General features: G+C 36.3%; 1 pseudogene; it reads right to left on the reverse strand.

Annotated features, from left to right (window-relative positions):
- Nucleotides 1–14,712: 14,712 nt before the first annotated feature.
- On the reverse strand, nucleotides 14,713–15,838 carry LOC101687056 (annotated as a pseudogene).
- Nucleotides 15,839–21,962: the final 6,124 nt, after the last annotated feature.

Below are 21,962 nucleotides of genomic sequence, written 5' to 3' on the forward strand. Positions count from 1 at the left end.
GTCCTAATATGAACCTAACACAATGCTCATCACTATAGGCTCCATAAACAGTCTGTCACTTACGTGGTCTTTAACTCTGGGAACATAGTTGTACGTACAAAACAGAACAAAAATTCTCTGAATTCTTTTACTGTTTAAAGAATCGTGTTGTTAAAAATAAAATCATATAAATTATTAACTTTTTGCCTTCTGGCCCTTTGAGTTTTTCACATCAATTTTCTTTTTCGTAAACCAAAATACTTTTTTTCTCTTGCTTGAATGTTGCGACAGAAAAGTATATTCCTTATTTTTATGAGTTTACTCCAAGTTTATAATATCTAACCTTACTTGTACTTTACTCCTTCTAAGACCATCCCAGATGTACTTTCTCCAACTTAGTCATACAAGCACCTTTGCTGTCAACAGATGGTATCAATTAACTCGCTATTAAGTTCACTCTTTCCCACTGACTTACAAATTTACCAATCTAAAGACCTGTTTTTAGCCTTTATTTGACACAGCTGACTTTGACTTTCTTCTCAAAACTCTCCCTGATATCTTCCCTAACTACAGTCTTTAATTTTGTCTCCAGGATCTCAATGTGCATTCTTTTGCATGTTGTCTTCCTTTTTTCTTTTGCTGTTCTTCATTCTTTCAAGTTTTACCCATTAGACATTTTTCTGAAGGTTTGTTTTGGGTTCTTAAGACTTTTTTATCTATTGATACCTAAATAGTTTCAACTCACTTCTGATCTAATGTTGTTTCTGTACAGTGACAAATTCCGTATCTATATCTTCCATCCTGATCTCTTGTGCTACATACCTAGATTCCCTGCTACTCAGAGGACTATCTTAAAATTCACTTTGTCTCCAGTTCAGATTGTTTCCTTTGAAACTTCTTTTTGTCTATAGTATCACTGGTAACTTTTATTACTGTCCTTTTGATTTTCAAACCTAGAAGCATTTATATTACCTATAGTCTGCCTATCTACATCTAAACAGTAGGATAGGCTCACTGATAAACTTTGAGCAGAGATTTGACTGAAAAAGGGAGGAAGCAATGCTGACATCTGTGGGTAAAGCATTTCAGCCAGAGAAAGAGAAGAAGAAAAACAAAGAATCTTAGTCATTAGTGAGCTTCTTGTGTTTAAAGAATAACAAAGTCAGTGTGTCCAGGGAAGAAGCAACAACAGAGAGATCATTAAAAAAAGAGAAAATAAAATCTACAGAAAACTTCCAATTTTTTATACTTGTCTATTTTCTGCCTGAGGCTGAGTAACAGAATGGCTGCAAATGGGCATATATTTGCATAATCACTTTCCTTTTATTTGTGCCTTTCTTCCCAGATGACTTAGAATGCCTTTGTTAAAAGAAAAGAAAAAAAAAGTCTCATACTATGTCTTTATTACAGTAACCCTGTAAACAATAGTATGTTAATACTGAAGAATGTATGTTTTTCCAGTCTTCAGATACAAACCAAATGTAGAATTGAGACTTTCTGAAGTTGAGTATGGCAGTGCCAAAGTGTTTGACATGATCTACATGCAAAATTAATAGGTAAAATTACTCCTCATGAACTACCACTTCTCTGAAAGTGAATGAAAGAAACCTATTTAAAATGGAGTCAGAAGGCCAGAGGGGAAGCTCTTACTCCTGACAACTCATCATCAGTTGTAGACCCCACCCAGAAGAGACAGTACCTTGCATTCCCAACAAGTAGAACCCTACCTTACTCCTCCAACAGGAAGAATTTTTCCATGCCCTGCAACAAGCTTAGCCAATAAGAAAATACCACAACTTAGCCAATGAGAAACTATCACTACCCTGGGTTCTATCTTTCTTCTGATGGACTTATGTTCAAAGCAGCCCCTCCCAACTTCTTTATATCTATAAGAAATTAACACTCCCATTTGATCTTTGGACTTGACTCTGGTTTGCCATAGCTGGCATGTCCCAAATTGCAATTCCTCTTCTATTCCTGAAAAACCCTATTTTGCTGGTAAAATGATTGGCTATTTTGCTTTTCAGTCCAAGAAACACTTGGTGTCAGAGAATTGGGATCTAGAGAAAAACCCCAGCAACTCTGAGGCTGGTGAACAAACAGGTACCAGTACACACTGAGCCTACTGAACTTACTACTTTCTCATTGACCCTGGAGTTTGAGGTAATTTTATCCTGCATTTGAGCTCCAACCCCTTTTCATTTTGAGTTCTCCCATCTTTATCCAGGATCTATTTAAAGACTGTCCTTTCTGTTTTTTGAAGGCTCAGTCCTTTCTAGTGAGTACTCATTTGTTTTTCAGAACCTCCAATTTTGCATAGTGGGATCCCAAACCTCTAAATGCTTTCATTAGAGTCCCACTTCAGGAACTCTGGTCAGTTTTTTGAAAACTATGTTCCCTCCTCAAGCACATTTTTAATTAAATGGACCAAAATGGCTAAAGAAAATCTGGAACTTCTATGGCCATTATGGGGAATTTGCAATCTCCGAAACTTCTTTTCCTCAAGACTAACTTACAAAGCTACAGCTCCAAAATTAGAACAAACAAAAAACAGAATGGGATACCTATTTAATTGGCATACAGAAGCCTCCAAAAGGTTCCAAACTTTCAAAATGGTTTCATTGAAAGATTCCTTGCAAAGCGATAATGGAAAATTAAAGAGATAAAAGGTACTTAAAACTAAAAACTGTAGGACTCCTGTATAAGACTGGGGAACTCCCATTTTTCCCCCGTCCTACTTGATTTGAATACTCATTCCAGTAATCCTTTGTCTGAATTGCCTTTACACTCTGAAAGACTATTGTTATCTTTCAAAGTAAGTCAACCCCAGGCTTCAAGCAATCCTCAGGTGTCTTTCTCTCCTTGGTCAAAGGCCAAACTGAAAGCCATACTTAAAGAATTTTTTTTAACCCAGGGAGAATCCTCAAAAGTTTTAGTAAATATATTATCTCCTGAGCCCAGTCAAAAGAGGGAAATAAAATTGCACATTTTCCCTTTCTTTCCAAATCCAGACCAATTGGTTATTGATCTTTTCTCTCTCAGGGATTGCTATTGCCTTCTTGTCACATTTTACAAATTTGGCTTGGCTTTCTGCCTGCATGGGACTTGAAGGTTATTGATTCTTTCTTTGGCTATCTTTGGGAGTGACTCTAGATCCTATGAAGTTAATCTTTTGCACCCTCTTGAGGATGTCTCTTGGGTGCATGCTGTTGTATAAGGCTGCCAAAAATATTAACAGTTTCTCCTGACTGAAACCTTTTAAGACATTTTAAAAGAATTCAGTAGAGTTATGATCAGTAATTCAGCCAAATTGTTATATGATATTCAGAGCCTAATAGGATTTTTTTAGGCCTTCTCTCTAAGCTAAATGGACACAGAGGGAAAGAAAGACATTCTAATATAGATAATGTGTCAGTACTTTGATATTAGTTAGATGGCAACCCAGTATTTTGAGGAATTAAAAATAGCTGTCTTTGTTTTCCAAATAAAGTCTTTTCGTGACCAGTGGTGTGGCTCCACATACAATTCAAAGTCCACCAATCCTTTTTACGAATCCCAAAACCTCCCTTATTCCTCTCAAATGGCTTACAAATATTGATTTTAGGGAAGCCAAATCTTGGAGAAACTTGCTTCCCCTCCCACCCCCTCTGCCTTTAAGACAGAAATTTTACCTTGGGTCCTGCTCCAGAACTCTCCTCCAGACTATCTCTTTGATATGCAAATTGCAAGGAGGTAATTCTTATCAGAAGCAGAAATAAAGAAAGAAATGTCATCTGAATAGATCCGATTTCTTTTGTAACTAGTGAGTTGTGCATTATCCCATCTGATTCATTGCAGTAATTTAAAATGGAAGCTATAAGGTCTCTGCATCGGTATGTTCCTGTGTGTGTTTTGTAGCTATGTGATACTTTCTACTTCTGGATGCTATTGCCAAAATTAATTTGTAAAAGAGCTCTATTTAATTGGCTTAAAGAATAATGCTTATATAAATTAAAGTCTCAGAAATATAATAGAAACCTAATCCAAGTGAATTTCAGGTTTCCATGATCTTAAGAAGAGGGTTAGTTGTTTGTCATCTCATGAAATTCTCATGACTAATCTAGACATAATGACTAAGTACAAGTGAAGTAAACTGACTTAAAAGTTTTTAAGTAAACTTTCGACAATAGTTATGCCTACTGAAGTAGTTCCCCAAATATTTTTGGTAACTTAAAACCATTTATTTTACTAAGTAAATTAGAAGATGGATACTCATTATGTATCTAGATTATTTTCAAATAGATAAAATACTGGAATATTAATTACTGAACATAGGTTTTTCTACTTTGGGCTTTTTATAACAGAGAAACTAAATGATATTTGGATGTCTTAAAACTACATTGATAAATGGAAAAAACAAATTATGAAATTTACCAATCTAAAGAATTCTGGTACAACAGATCGTTTACAGTTGCTTTATTCTGTTTTCATTAGAAATTAAGGTATCTAAGAGATAAAAATTCTAATAAATGGAATTGGGAAGAGGAAGATGGCAGAGTTGGAGAATCCTAAGCTCACCTTGCCCCATGGACACACCCAGATAACAGCTCCATTGGTGCAACTAAGAAAACAAAGACTGACAGAAAGACTTTCCAGTTAATTGTGGAGAAGAGGCTGTAACAAAAAGGGTAGGAAAGACACATAAGTTGTTGGGAACCAAATTCCCAGAAAGACTAACTGCATGGGAAACCTGAACTGAGAAGACCAGTCCCTGTAACACCTGGCTTTGAAAATCAGTGGGGCTTAACTTTATGAATTTATACAACCACTGAGCCCTAACTCTGGATAATTTAAAAATCAGTGGGCTTAATTCTGGGAGAGCTAGAGGGCTATAGGAAACTGAGTCTGTGGCCTTCTAGATAAACAAGCCTGCTGAGATATTGCATAGAAGCAACAGCCTGCAACAGCCTGCAACAGCACCTTGGGTACAGGTAATGATTTATCTGTTAATCTCAGAATGTGTCCTGAGAAGTAGGAGTCTTTAGGAAACTTCTCCAAGAACAAAATAGCTAGTGGGGATCACTAGGGTGGCTTAGTCAGCTAAGTATCTGACTTCACCTCAGGTAATGATCCCATGGTTCTGGGATCCAGCCCCACATCAGGCTCCCCATTCAGTAGGGAGTCTGTTTGTCCCTCTCTCTCTACCCCTGCTCATGCTCTCTCTTTCCCAAATAAATAAATAAAATATTTAAAAAAAAAAAAGTTGGTGAGTACCATTCATCTAGTCCCACCCCCATGTAATAGTCTGACACTCTTAGGAACCAGTACACCCTCTACCTATCCTGCTAACAGTGTGCAATCTCCCCACAGTGCTCTCCCATAGAGAGAGAGAATGCTCTTAGGTTGTCCCATCCAACCTGCCCCCACTGAACAAACATCCATCCAAAGCAGTTCTTACCCTATCACTTCCTGCAAGCAGCCCTGACAAGAACCAGCACCACTCTAATGTGATTCTTGCCCTGAGAAGGAAGGAAGGATAACCACACACACTAGTATGGCTGCAACCCCAGAAGATGAACTCAAGGCAGGCATCTAGTCCGACTGTCAGCCTCACCCACCAACAAAAGCCTCTTGAAAGACAAGAAAATGAGAGCTCACTGCAGTTCAGCATCTGCATCCCTGGCAGACAAGTTGAGGGAAGGTGTTTGGTTTGACCACTGACACCACTCAACTACAAGCCTATGACAGCACGATATTAGCTTCTTTATGGTACAGGAACCAAACCCAGTGCAGTGCACCCTCAACAGGAAAAGTGGGCCAACACAGTCAACTGGACTGAAGACAAATAAGGCTTGGCCACAATAGTAGGGTCCACACAACACATATAGGAGAAACCCCTAAAGTGCCTGGTTGTGGTGAACAGAGAACATTATTCTACAAGCCACCAGGTGATCTCTTCTTCATAAGGCCACTGCTTTCAAGAGCAAGAAATGTAGCTAACTTTCCAAATACACAGAAACAAACACAGATAATTGGGCAAAATGAGGAAACATAGGAACATGTCCCAGATGAATGAACAGGACCAAACCAAAGCAAAAGAGCTAAATGAAATGGAGATAAACACTATGCCTGGGGAAAAAAAAATTCAAAGTAATGGTCTTAAAGTAATGGTCTTAAAAAATTCAAAGTAATACTAGAATAAAGAAAAGTGGAGGATCTCAGTCAGACCCTCAAGAAAAAAGATAGAAAATAGGTAAAAGAACTAATTAGAGATGAAGAATTCTATAAGAAAAATTAAAAATACACCTGGGGGAAACAACAGCAGATTAGAGGAGAAAAAAAAAAAAAAAAGAAAGAAAGGATCAGTGACCTAAAAGAAAAAGTAATAGAAAGCAACCAAGCTGAATAGAAAAGAATTGTAAAAGAAAAAAATTGTAAAAAATGAGAACACGTTAAAGGGACTCAGCGACATCATCAAGCATGATATAATTTGGACTAGAGGAATACCAGAAGGAAGAGAAAAGGGGAGAAGAAAACTTATTTGAGGAAATATTAGCTGAAAATTTCCCTAATTTGGGGAAGAAAAGAGACATCCAGATACATGAGGTACAGAGAATCCCAACAAAATCAACCCTTGTCTGATATAAGTGTTGCTACTCCCGCTTTCTTTTCCACACCAAGAAGAAGGTCCTGGTGAGGAAGACCCTAGTAGTTATGACACACAAGACACATAATAATTAAAATGGCAAAAGTGGTGATAAAGAGAGAGTACTGATAAAGTTACACACAAGGGAAATGTCATAAGGCTATCATCTGACTTTTCAGCAGAAATTTTACAGGCCAGAAGAGAGTGGCATGGAATATTCAAAGTACTGAAAGGAGAGAAGCTTCAACAAAGAATATTCTATCCAGCAAGGCTGTCATTCAGAATAGAAGGAGAGATAATGAGTTTCACAAAAAAAAAAAAAAAAAAAAAAGTTAAAGCAGTTCATCACAGTTAAACTAGTCTTAGGAGAAACATTAAAAGAAATTCTTCGAATGGAAAGAAAAGGCCATAATCAGGAGTAAGAAAATTGTGAAAGGAAAAAATTTCACAGGTAAATGCAAACATAATAAAAATAATAAATTAATTATTTATAAAAGAGTATGAAGGTTAAAGCACAAAAGCAGTAAAATCAATTATATCTATAAAATCACTCAAGAGATTAACAAAATAAAAGGATGTACAGTATGATATCATATACATAAAATGTATGGTGGGGGAGTAAAAATTTAGTGTTTTTAGAATGGACTCAAACAAACTTATGCAACCACCCCCTTACTATCGACTACTATATACATAAGATGTTATATGTGAACCTAATGATAACCCCATGTAAGATATCTTTCACAGATACACACATACATAAAGAAAGGAATCCAAGCATACATATCAAACCACAAAGGAAGACAGCAAGAGAGGCTAAAGGAACAGAGAAGAACTACAAAAACTGAAAAACAAGTAACACAATGACAATAAGAACATACGTATCAATAATTATTTTAAATAGACTAAATGCTCCAATCAAAACACACAAGGTGACTGAATGGATTAAAAAAATAAACAAATAAACAAAAAAGACCACTCTATATGCTATCTACAAGACTCACTGCAGACCTAAAGACACAGTGTTTTAAAGTGAAGGGTGGAAAAGCATTTATAATACAAATGAAGGTGGAAAGAAACCTGCAGGTGCTTGGGTGGCTCAGTCAATTAAGTGTCTGCGTTTAGCTCAGGTCATGATCCTGGGGTCCTGGGATGGAGTCCTGTATCAGGCTCCCTAGTAGCAGGGAGTCTGCTTTTCCCTCTACTCCTTTCCCCTGCTCATGATATCAATCTATTACTCTCTCTCTTGGATAAATAAATAAAAAAGTGAAGAGAAGAGAAGAGGAGAGAGCAGAAGAGACAAGAAATGAAATGAAACCCAGAGGAGAAATACATATATATTTCAGACCAAATAGACTTTAAAACAAAGACTGTAATGAGACAAAGGATACTACATAATAATGAAGGGAACAATCCAACAGGAGGATGTAACAATTGTAAAAATTTAGGCATCCACCATCACAACACCTAAGTACATAAAACAACTATTGACAAAGATAAAGAAGAAATTGAGAGTGGTACAATAGCATCAGACTTTAGCATCTCACTTATATCAATGACAGATCATCCAGATAGAAAAGTAACAAGGAAACAGTGGCTTTACATGACATGTTAGGACAAATGAATCTAAGAGATATATGCAGAACATTCCACCCTAAAACAGGAGAATAAAAATTCTTTCCAAGTGTACATGAAAAATTATCCAGAAAAGATCACATATAAGGCCACAAAATAAGTTCCAATAAATTCAAAAGGACTAAAATCCTACCAGGCATCTTTTCTAACTACAGTGGTATGAAACTAGAAATCAATCACAAGAAAAAATCTGAAAAAACTGACAAATACATGGAGGCTAAATAATGTGCTATTAAACAATGAGTGGGTCAGCCAGAAAATCAAAAATGATATTTAAAAAATATGCATATGAATGAAAATGAAAACACAATGGTCCAAATTTGTGATGCAGCAAAAAGCTGTAGTAAGAGGGAAGTTTACAATATAGCCCTACCTCAAGAGGTTAGAGAAATCAAACAAATGACCTAACTTGATACCTAAGCAAGTTAGAAAAAGAAGAACAAAGCTGGTAGAAAAAACAGAATAATAAAGATTAGGGCAGAAATAAATGAAACAGAGACTAAAAACCCAATAAAACAGATCAATGAAGCCAGGATTGGTTTCCTTGTAAAGATCAAAAAAATTTATAAAACTTTAGCCAGATTCATCAAAAACAAAAAAGAGGGAAAAAAAGAGAGTGAGAAAGAGATACAGAACTCAAATAAATAAAATCAGAAATGAAGGACCAGAAATAATAACTAATAACACAGAAATACAAAAGATTATAAGAATATTATGAAAAATTATATGCCAACAAATTGGACAACCCTGAAGAAATGAATAAATTCCTATAAACATATGACCTCCCCAAACTGAATCAGGAAGAAATAGAAAATCTGAACAAAATGAGAACTAGCAATGAAACTGAATTAGTAATCACAAACTCTCAACAAACAGAAGTCCAGAACTGGATAGCATCACAGGTTAATTACACCAAAAATTTAAGGAGAGTTAATATCTATTCTTCTCAAATTATTCTAAAAAATAGAAAAGGGAAGCAAGTTCCAAATACATTTTATGAGGCCAGCATTACCCTGAAACCAAAGCCAGATAAAGACACTGCAAAAAAAAAAAAAAAGAGAGAGAGAGAGAGAGAAAATTATAAGGCAATATCTTTGATGAAAATGGATGCAAAAATCCTCAAGAAAATATTGTCAAACCAAATTAAACAATACATTTAAAAAATCTTTCAAAACCATCAAGTGGGATTTATTCCCAAATGCAAGGATGGTTTAATATTTCCAAATTGATCAACGTGATACATCACATCAACAAGAGAAAGGATAAAAACTGTATGATCATTTCAATAAATGTAGAAAAAGCACTGGACAAAGAGCATACATTCATGATAAAAACCCTCAACAAGGTAGGTTTAGAGGTAACATACCTCAACATAATAAAAACCTTATTTGAAAAACCCACAGCTGACATCATATGCCATGGGGAAAACTGAGAGCTTTACCTTTAAGATCAGGAGCAAGACAAACATGTCCACTCTCACCACTTTTATTCTACTTTGTACTGAAAGTCCTGCATGCAGCAATAAGACAAGAAAAAGAAATGAAAAGCATCTACACTGGTAAAGAAAAAGTTAAAGCATCAGAATTTGCAGATGGCATAATACTACATATGGAAAACCCTTAAGTTTTCACCAAAAACTAGTAGAAGTGATAAATGAATTCAGTAAAGTCATAGGACACAAAATTAAAATACAGATATCTGATACATATCTATATACTAATAATAAAATAGCGGAAAGAAAAATAAAGACTATCCCATTTATAACTACAAATAATAACTACTAGAAAAAATAATCCTAAAATTTGTAAGGAATCACAAAAGACCCAAAATAGTCAAAGCAATCTTAGAAAAGAATAAAGCTGGAGGGAATCATACTCCCAGATTTCAAGATATACTACAAAGCTGTAGTAATCAAAACAGTATGGTACTAGACACAAAAACAGACACACGTATCAACATAAAAGAACAGGAGAGTCCAGAAATAAATCCACACTTGTATCATCTATTAATTTATCATCTTATGTTCATATTTATGTAATCTATTAATATTGCCTCTAAAGGAGGCAAGAATACATAATGGGGAAAAATACAAGTCTCTGCAAAAAATGATACTGGAAAAAATGAACAGCTACATGCAAAAGAATCGAACCAGACTACTTTCTTAAACCACACACACACACACACACACACACATCTTGAAGCAGATTAAAGACCTAAATGTGGAACCTGAAACCATAAAACTCCTAAAAGAAAACAACATAGGCAGTAATTTCTTTGACACCAGCTGTAGGAATATTTTCTAAATATGTCTCCTCAGGCAAGGGGGAAAAAAGAAAAATTAAACTATCAGGACTACAGCAAAATAAAAAGCTTTTCCACAGCGAAGGAAACCATCAACAAAACAAAAAGGCAACCTACTGAGTAGGAGATAATTGCAAATGATATATCAGATAAGGTTTAATATCTAAAATATATAAACAGCTTATATAACTTAGCACCAAAACAAAGAATGCAACTTAAAAAAGTGGGCAGAGGACCCAAATAGCGATTTTTCCAAAAAAGATATACAGATGTCTTTGGAAAAATGGCCAACAGACATATGAAGTGATGCTCAACATCACCAATCATCAGGAAAATGCAAGTTAAACCACAATGATATATCCTTTTATACCTCTCAGAATGGCTAAAATGAAAAATACAAGAAATAATAAGTATTGGTGAGAATGTGGAGTAAAAGGAAACTCCATGCACTGTTGACAAGAATGCAAACTGGTGTAGCCACTGCAGAAAACAGTATGAAAGTACCTCAAAAAATTATTTCTCACTAATTCCACTATTTACTCATAGAAAATGAAAACAGTAATTCAAAAAGACAAATGCACCCCCATGTTTATTACAACATTATTTACAATAGCCAAAATATGGAAGTAACCCAAGTGTCCACTGAAAGATGAATGGATAAGGAAGTACATTTAATGAACTACTACTCAGCTGTAAAAAAGAATGAAACCTTCCATTTGCAACAACATGGATGTGCCTAGAGGATATAATACTAAGTGAAATAAGTGATTCAGAGAAAGACAAATACCATATGATTTCACTCATTAACTGAGCAAAAATAGAAAAAAAAAAAAAAGAGAGAGAGAGAGAGAAACAAAAAACAGACTTTTAAATACAGAGAACAAACTGGTGATTGCCAGAAGGGAGGTATATGGAGGAGTCAAATAAAGGGAATTAAGAGTACAATTACCTTGATAAGCACTGATAAATGTATAGAATGGTTCAATCATTATATTGTATACCTGAAACTAATATAATATTGTATGTTAATTATATTTAATTTAAAAAAGAGTTCTAAAAATTATAATTAAGATTACTAGAAATAATATGGACAATATCTCCAAATGAAAGTGAAGTAGGGTGTTTTCAGTAAAAGAGGGTATGAAAAATGGAGATACAATTTTTGCTGAGGGAAAAGAAAGTAATTTTGTCCTAGAGTGAGGCTGGTTGTTTAAAAAGGAAAAAGAAAAAAAGGGGGAAGGGGACAAAATCTGAATGTAATAAAGAAGTTTATAGAAGGTTTATAGAAGGAAAGGAATCTTGGGAAAGGAATTTTATGCATGTTCAAAGTAAATGAATTTAAATTTTTTTTTAAATATCAATGCTGCACTTGTGTAATAATAAGCATTATCTTTCATCTGCTGAAATGATGAGTCTTTTAAATTATTCATTTGATCAAAAGAAAACAAGAAACAAAACAAAACAAGCCCCAAAGGTTCTCTTTAGCTTTTAAGTGATATTTTAATCAAAATAATTTTCTGTGTTTGCTATCTTTATTAGGTGCTTGATTACTTAAATCTAGTACTCTTGATATTAAAAGAGCTAAATTTCACTCAGAATTATGTAATCCTCTATATTTTCCTGTGGAGTCTTTGCTGTCACTATGGTTAAATGCATAACTAAGTATTGTATCACTATGAACTATGATCCTATTTAACCAAGCATTTTAAAACTTTTTTATATTTTTGACAAACTTTCCCAAATGAAATTCTAAATGAAATCTTCTTTGACCATGAACTAGCTTTGAGATTTCCAAAGGGTCTCTGTGACATCTTAGAAAACAGGTTCTCTTTCCTTACTAAAAGGGAGATGTTAAACTAATTAGGATAATTTGATATGTTAAGTTACATGGGAAGCATTGTCAAATAAGAAGTAATACTAAGCCTTCTTTATTCATATTTCTGTAGATATATGCTATAAGTGCTCTAGAAATTCTTAGCATAATGTTATCAGTCATAATTCTCATTATTATCTTAAAGTGTTGCATGTTACAGAAACAACCAAATTTCTTTGTCAATTCCATTATAATGAATCTCATCAGATCTTTAACAATGAGCATCTTTAAGTAGTATTTTCACAGATAATTATTGTTTTAATCTGATGCTATTACAAAAGTGTTCCTGCAAAAGTATTTCATATTCAAGGAGAGTCATGGAAAAGACTTTTGGGAACTTTAATATCATAAAAACTTAACTGGATAAGAATTTTCAGAACTAGCAGAAAAAGTGGATTCAAGCATATCAAATATTACACAGGACTGAATGAACTAAGGAGGCTGATTATAATTTTTATGACCCTTAATGTGAAACACTGCAGGTTCCTTGATGCTTTGTTTCTGTCTTTGGGTTTTTTTTTTTTTTTTTTTTTTTTTTCAGATTTTTTTCAGATTTAAGGAAACGCCTTCCTTAAGCTGTCTATGACTTAACAGCAATTTGATAAAGTATACCCTTATAAATGAAGATGAAAATATTACTTTTTCTCCCTGATCCCTCCAAAATACTTTTGAGTATTCTTTTCGTGGCAGTATAGTGAGTTATTTGCATAAATTCAGTAGTAATCTGCTCTCCTTGTAAAAGGACACAATTGGCAACACTGGCAATATTACCAAGGCTTTGACTGAAATGGTATTGGAAATAAATCTGATGACCAATCTCTGGCTGGGCTTCCTGGCCTCAGAAGCTTTGAGAGTTCATCCTGAGACTTCTTATGAAAGTTCTAGCAAAGCAGTCTTTTTTTTTTTTTTTAAGATGTTATTTATTTATTTGACAGACAGAGATCACAAGTAGGCAGAGAGGCAGGCAGAGAGAAGGGGGAAGCAGGCTCGCCACCGAGCAGAGAGCCCAATGTGGGGCTCGATCCCAAAACCCTGAGATCATGATCTGAGCTGAAGGCAGAGGCTTAACCCACTGAGCCACCAAGGTGTCCCGCAAAACAGTCTTAAAAAGAGTTCACATGGTCAATAACTATTCTTTCTATCCTTATGTAAATCACCAGGTCAAGTTTAATACACACAAATTAGTTTTAAAGTTATCATCTTTGGAAAAAAAATGGATAAAAGTATAAAGAGAAAAATTATGCACTTTAGTTCATGCAAGATTTTAATCCTATTAAATTGTCTTTGAGATTGTGTTATATCCCTGTAAACTGGACTGGATCCTGAATTCTAGTTTCCTCAAATATCTTTCTATGACTTTCCAAATTAACATTTCCAGTTTTCTCCCACCCTTCTGATTTGGAATCACTGTGAACAAAGATTGTCCTTGAATCTCCTTGGAAAGGGCTATACCAGGTCCTCCTCAATTCCGAGATGGCAGCCGACCTCAGGACTTGAGCCTTGAGTATTTATCTCGATAGCTGAAGAAAGCTATAGCTGACATATGGTCCTATGCAGATGTTGGTGACCTCTGAATCAAATTGATGAGGAAGAAAAGTAGCTGACATTGAGGTAGACTGCTTCCTCTCAAAACAATGGATTAAGACTTCCTACCTTAACTAAACATGAAACTCTCTTCTTCTTTCTTTCCTTTACTCTAGCATTGGCATAGAAAGATAATGTTATCATTTGTATCTCCCAGGACATTGCTTAGAGGGGTAACTTTTCTGTTTGATCTACCACCCGAAACTCCAATCTGTTTATGATGTTGGAGATAGGTAGTCCTACCTATAACCTATTTCTCCTGTGATCTACTCCCCTGCACTCAGGGAAATATAAATGGGCTAACTCTTCATGGCAAGGCTTTCAGAAAAGACCCTTCTAGGATGAGCTAGTAACTCACAGAATGTCATCCCAATTCCTCTGATCTCTGGTTTGAAAAGGCCAATCAGGAAATTCCAGATAATAGATCAATAACCAGACCTTACCTGGAATCTCTGTGCTCTACCTGGTTTCATTTTTGTCTGCAATGAATAGTATTTTTTTTAAAGACACATTTATTCAGCGTCATGATCAGACTATTACATTTAGCAATCAACAGCATGGGTGCAAAAAAAAAAAAAATCTACATTAAAACCCTTTGTTGGAATGCTTTACACTTTCCACAGAACAGAAACTAAAATAACCTGTTATGCAATTAGTCACAAATACAGTCCTCAAGTTTTTTTTGCCCATACATATGAGTATTGTCTAAAACATGTCTTCTTTGTAGCAGCTAGGCCCTGCCACCACTGTGCTTGGCTGAGTTCACAAATTTGTTGTAACCTGTAGCTTCCCTGTCACTTCTCTGGCTCTCCTCTCCTGCTAAGCTTTGTTTCCTGGCAGGAATTAAAACCTTCTGCCACTGCCATAGCTGCTGCTGCTGCTGGAACCACCATAGCCACCTTGGTTTCGTGGTTTGGCGAAGTATTGGCCTCCACCACCATAAGGGCCAGAGCTTCTGCCTCCAAAATTGCCTCCTTTCATGGGTCCAAAATTTGAGGATTGATGGTTGTAATTGCCAACATCATTATAGCTTCCGCCACCTCCAAAGTTGCTTCCATCATTACCAAATCCGTTATAGCCATCCCCACTGCCACCATATCCACCACCACCTCGACTGCCACCAAAGCCACCTCAACCACTGAAGTTTCCTCCGCAACCAAAGTTGTCATTCCCACCAAAACCACCTCCACAACCACCACCCAAGTTTCCAGAACCACTTCGACCTCTTTGGCTGGATGAAGCAGTAGCCATCTCTTGCTTAGAGAGCGCTTTCCTTACTTCACAGTTGTGGCCATTCACAGTATGGGATTTTTGAATGACAATCTTATCTACAGAATAATGGTCATCAAATGTTACAAAAGCAAAACCCCTCTTTTTGCCACTGCCTCGGTCAGTCATGATCTCAATCACTTCAATTTTCCCATACTGTTCGAAATAATCTCTTAGATGATGTTCTTCAGTGTCTTCTTTAATGCCACCAACAAAAATCTTTTTCACAGTTAAGTGGGCACCAGGTCTTTGAGAATCTTCTCTTGAGACAGCCCTCTTTGGTTCCACAACTCTTCCATCCACCTTGTGTGGCCTTGCATTCATGGCTGCATCCACCTCCTCCACAGTGGCATAGGTGACAAACCCAAAGCCTCTGGAGCGCTTGGTGTTCGGATCTCTCATTACCACACAGTCCATAAGTGTTCCCCATTGCTCAAAATGGCTCCTCAGACTCTCATCGGTTGTTTCAAAGCTCAGACCTCCGATGAAGAGCTTCCGCAGCTGTTCAGGCTCTTTGGGAGACTCTGACTTAGACATGATGGCGATGGGAGGGGAGACTTTAACGATGCTTACTCGGCAGCGTCCACAGGCAGAAAGCAATAGTATTTTTTTTAAAGATTTTATTTATTTATTTGACAGAGAGAGAGCACAAGCAGGGGGAGCAGCAGAGGGAGAGGGAGAACCAGGCTTCCTGTTGAACAAGGAGCCAGAGCAGGGCTCCATTCCAGAACCCTGGGATCATGACCCAAATGGAAGGCAGAACATTTAACCCACTTAGCCACCCAGATGCCAAACAGATGCCCCAGTGAATGGTATTTTCAATGAGCATATGAATGTTTAAAATGCTGTTGAGGGCCACCTGTGTGGCTCAGGTCATGATCTCAGGTCCTAGGATTGAGCACCCCATCAGGCTCTCTGCTCAGTGGGGAGCCTGCTTCCCCTCTCTCTCTGCCTGCCTCTTTGCCTACTTGTGATCTCTCTCTCTCTCTCTCCCTCTCTCTCTGTCAAATAAATAAAATCTTTAAAAGAAAAAATAAAATGCTGTTGAATTGGAGGTCAATACTTAATTGGTATGTTCAACTGTCCTTGTTAAGATCCATAATAAATCAAAAGCCTCTTACTGGTCTGCCCTATGAAACCTCCATAATGGCCTTAAATGGAAACTTTCAGGAGGCATACATGAATCCAGACTTGCCTCCAAAGGGAGAGACTTTCTCTCCTTCGTGAGAATAATTGTCAATGAATGCATGATCAGAAATATCTCCCAAACATTAGAAGAGGTTGTCAATTCCATAACCAAAGCAGTAACAATTCAACAATAATCACTTGACTCTTTGGCTAACATAGTTTTGAAAAATCACATAGGTGATCTTACAGATGAGAGACTAGGGAACCATCAGCATTTCCGCAGAAATGCTTTGTTAAGTGTTTCTTATAAAACTTGTTCTTTATGCTACTAGAATAGCGTCTCCTAATCTCTGTTCCATGATATGGTAGCAAAGAAGGAACCCATCTTGCACAAATACTGCATGTGTGAATCAAACATCTATTTGTGAAAATCTCTCTATTGTTGAACCAGACATGATGTAAGATATTGACTGGATTTCCACGGAATGAAGTAACGTCATGAAGAAAATCACACTTTCTTAATTTCTATAGGTAATTTATATTTATCTATATTTATCTTTACCTCCTATACTTATATTCCTCCATACATCTAAGGACTGTAGCTATAGAAGGATGGAAGCTTGGGGATGGAGTCTTCCCAGTGAGGGGTATTAAATCAATTAAACAAGAAGGCTTTTATACTGAGGTAACTCTAATTCTGTAACCACCCATGTAAGAAAACCAAGATCTAAGCCTATATATGCCTCAAGTATAAAATTGAAACCTAAGGACAACCAAACACAATCAGCTAGGCTTTAAGTTATAGTCAATCAATAATTTCCTTACCTTATTTCTACCTGCTCTCTATAACAATCTCTCTCAAAGTTGCTGTCCATTGAGAGTTCCTAATCACTTCCAGTGTGGTGCTGCCCTTTTCAAATACATTTTTGGTCATATAATTTTTTTTTTAAATTATTTGTTTATTTGAGAGTGAGAGAGAGAAAGAGAGAGTGGGAGTGTGAGTAGGAGGAGAGGTGGAAGGGAAGGGAGAGAATTCTCAAGCAGACTCCCCACTGAGATCAGAGCCTGAGGCAATGTTTGATCTCGAGACCCTGAGATCATGATGTGAACTGAAATCAAGAATGGGATGTTAACCAACTGAGCCATGCAGGTGCCCCTCAAATAAATTCTTTTAAAAATCCAATATGCGGGGCGCCTGGGTGGCTCAGTGGGTTAAGTCGCTGCCTTCGGCTCAGGTCATGATCTCAGGGTTCTGGGATCGAGTCCCACATTGGGCTCTCTGCTCAGCAGGGAGCCTGCTTCCCTCTCTCTCTCTCTGCCTGCCTCTCCATCTACTTGTGATTTCTCTCTGTCAAATAAATAAATAAAATCTTAAAAAAAAAAATCCAATATGCTTCAGTTAATTTTTTAACAGTGGTAAATCTTTCAGGTAAGGTTGTTTTGTTTTTTTTTTTTTAATTTTTTTTTAAGGATTTTATTTATCTATTTGACAGAAATCACAAGTAGGCAGAGAGGCAGGCAGAGAAATGGGGGGAGGTGGGCCCGCCTCCCCACCAAGCAGAGAGCCCAACACGGGGCTCAATCCCAGGAAGCTGGGATCAAGACCCAACCCGAAGGCAGAGGCCTTAACCCACTGAGCCACCCAGGTGCCTCAGGTAAGCTTTTAAAGGGATAGAAGCTTAGAGTGTTAAACTTTGATTCATCACATGATCACACTTAAGAATTACACTTGCCAGAGAATCAGAAATATCTAAACGAAAAGAGGCATGTGAGGTAAACAACAAAACAAAACAAAAACCATAAAATAAAAATAAAAAACTGGAGAAATATGAATATTGTATGATTTCTTATAAGCAGAATCTTAAAAAAATAATGATTGAAAAATTAAGAAAACACAAATTCATAGACATAACTGGCAGATTCATAGAGGGATCAGGGGTAGGAGAAATGAGAACAGTTTAGTTTTTAACTTTAAATAAAGTGAAATAACACACGTATGCAGAGAGAGAGAGAATTGCTGCTGCAGGGGAATAAGGGATATGGTTTAACAAAAAAAAAAAAAAAAAAAAAAAAAGACATCTGAGGTAAAAGGAAATGTCCCTTGATATTTCCAAAGATACTCCCTCTGCCATATCTTAAGCCACATCAATTTGACGATGCTTTCTCTAGATGACAATAAAGCAGAAGCCTACACAAAGCCATCCTTGGGAATCTCTACATTTATATTGTTTAGCTGTCTTCCTATGCTTTCCCTTGATGGCTATGAATAGAAAACATCCCTTGCTATGATAGACCACAACAAATTCATAGTTATTATAGGGAACAAGTTCAGCCTTTCTGCCCTTGCTACTATGCCCTGAGTAACTTCATCTCACAATGTTCTTTGTTGACTAGAGAGGCAGTAACAAATTCCATTTCATTATTTAATAGCAAAACCCATAGTTCTTTGCCACACTTCCTTCTGAAGTGTTTTATGTCCTCAAAATAACACAAGACTTTTCAGACCATAAACAATCCACTGCATAACATGTAACACCCCAGATGATGAGCTAGAGCAATAAGCATGTCCTTGTATACATTTAGTTTCTAGAGGTAAGCATGTCCCCGAGAGCTGCTTAAGGTAGAGATAAGGACAACCTAAAACTTCTAAACTTCAAAGGTAGAGATAAGGACAACCTAAAACTTCTAAACTTCACATTTGTGTAATGCAATAAAATAATTTTAAAATTGCCTACGCCCTGCCCAGGGATGATCAATCACTGCTAACCTGCCTACAACTTCGTAAATTATGAATCTGAAGAGATTACAACTGTCATCTTCATCTCTTATACTGGCAAAAGATTCATATTTCAAATCCAGGCTATCTTTGCATATGATTTGGTGTTATATTGCCCTGCCACCAACTAATCACGATTTGGAAAGATGATGAGTTGTCCAAAGGCAAACGTGCATTTTCCTCTTATCACAGCAGCACAGTTCATTTTAGCAGAGTTAAGGTAGCATCAGTATTCCTATTATAAACTCCTGATTTCAAGAGGTTATGTTATATGTGTTGTAAAATTTCACAGTGAGAAGATATTTGTCATATGCAATGTATTCTGGAATACTTAAATACTTAAATCTTACACCTGAAATTGTATCTTTTAAATATATTTTTTGTGACTGAAAATTCAGGAAATTATTCTTTTTACCTTACAAAAAGTATTGTTTTCCCTCATGACAAAACATGAAATTGTGTACAAAATGAGGCTTTGGGATAAACTAGCATTGAGCAACAAACAAAAGTCAAGCACTTTTGGTATCAAGCACTGTGGTATGTGGGTGAATGCATGACCGAGATGTGACCAGTCAAAGCACTGCATCCTCCTGACCCGAGTGAATGCTCTGGGTTGAGTACATGATCTAATCTGCCCCAATGAGAATAAAGCCCAGAAATCTGGGGATGAGTTTAGCAAGTTGTCTATTCTTACTGGTAGACATGAACTTCAGATAAATTGATGCTGGGGCTTCTTTAAGCATTTTTCCACCCAAGGTAGAATCTGGAACTGATACTGTGGAGCTGTTGAGGTAGGCCATCACATGCCAGAGACAATTTAGCTCTAATGACATCAGATGAGCCCCTAAAGCTGTCACTTTCTGAATTCAGCTCTATGCATGGATGTTTTAGTTGTATGATCTGATAAATTAAATTCTCTCTCTCTTTCTCTTGTTAAGTCACTGGAGTTAGGTTTTCCTGCGACCTAAAGCTAAATGTCTCTAAACTGATACATTCTCCTAATCCATCTCTTCCATCTGGGCTCTAGGCTCTTTAATCAATCCAGTGCTTTCTTATCAGACTAATCTTCCCAGAAGTATACTTCATCATGTCATTGTTTAAAAACAAGTGGGGGAAAAATGTGCCACTTCTAATAATGCTCATCACATTAAGTCCAACACCAGAATCTGAAATCTGAAGGCTTCCTTTGTGTCTCACAAAATATACAATTTTATTTCTCATTACATATATATATACACATTATATATGTATATGTATATGTATATGTATATGTATATGTATATATAGTTAAGCCAGTTAAACACTGCTTCTTCTACTCTTTGCTGTGTTTTAACCCCACGTCTCTGTTAATGATATTTCCTTCTCTTGGAATGGCTTTTTTATTCTCTCCACATAAGGAAATCTTTCTTAAATTTCAAGAATCATATTATCTTTCAAACCTCTCTCAGATACTCTAATTTCAATTGTCTATGTATAGTCTATATCTCGGCACTATTTCCTTACCTTTCCAGAAATGGCTTTCTGAATTCAGTGACCATGTTTTAATGATTAATTTAAATCTCTTTTTTAGGGAGGACTGACTCATGGCCTACAAGTAAAGAGATTCATTCACCTTAAGCAAGAGGGGAATACATCTTATGAGGGTGCAGGATGTTTGAAGAAAGCCAGAGAAGGTGTGACAACCAAGATCAAGGCTCTCCTCAAAACTCTGATCCCCTTTGTTTAACTATTTAGTACTCTCTTTGAGGTCTTTTTCCACTCCACTTTCCTCTCCTTCCAGTTGTTTTTTTGTTTGTTTGTTTTCTTTTTTGGTCTTCCATTTTTTCTCACTTTTCTTTCTTTTCTCTCAAATACATCTTTCTCTCTCCATGCTAATACTCCCACATTTTTTGTTCACAGCTAGACTACAGTCAACACTGTAGGAGACAACAACAACAACAACAACAAAAACATAAGGAGAATAATTGAGTACTAGTAAACCCCCAACTTCAAATTCTTGATAATGTTGCTGCTTTTCAGTTAAATACCTTTGGTTCAATCAGACATAGACAGTGGGAGGAAATCTTGTAAAAACAGCCACTCCCTTACAAGTCACAGAGATGACTTGTGAGAAGAAAAGTGAAGTTGACATTCCCATAGATGTTTACTGCAATTTCACAAAAAACTAGCATATTATTTTAATACATGTTTATTGACAGGGGTTTCACAAAAGATGTAGGGGATGATTTAAACCCTAAAGAATTAGATTCATAAAAATGGATAGAAAAGTCCAGGTAAAATGGATGAGAAACTTGATTCATTCAAAAGAAACATATGAGTCTTTCAAAGGACAAATAAGACTAACAGATAACTTCAGGGTCAGAATGGCACATGTGATTAAAAATGGCATACTTTCCATGTTTGTAAATTTAAAAATGTTTTGAGGTCTTTCAATCAAGATAGAGTAACAGGAACTAGACTTACTCTCCAGCCTGAAACAAACAAAAATTTTAGACGAAGTTTATTTTAAGATTATTTTCATGATATCAGATAGCAGGAAACAGAGTAAATAGTAATTCCTGAGGGTCAAAAAGCAAAAGTACTTAGCTGTATAATTAATTGTACCATCTTATACTACCTGGATTTCTCAGGACCTAACACCAGGATGGGTAAGGCAACTGAAACACTAGAGTTGTTCAATGATCTTCTGTTCTGACTGTCCGCATACAGTAAAAGAGACAGAGCTGAGAGTTTGGGGAGACCAAGGCAGCTAGAGTTTACAAGGCAGAGTACAAGAATTATATATAAAGAGA

The sequence above is a fragment of the Mustela putorius genome, unplaced genomic scaffold (assembly GCF_011764305.1).
Source record: "Mustela putorius furo isolate JIRA1106 unplaced genomic scaffold, ASM1176430v1.1 tig00000145_pilon_pilon_pilon, whole genome shotgun sequence".
Classification (NCBI taxonomy): domain Eukaryota; kingdom Metazoa; phylum Chordata; class Mammalia; order Carnivora; family Mustelidae; genus Mustela; species Mustela putorius.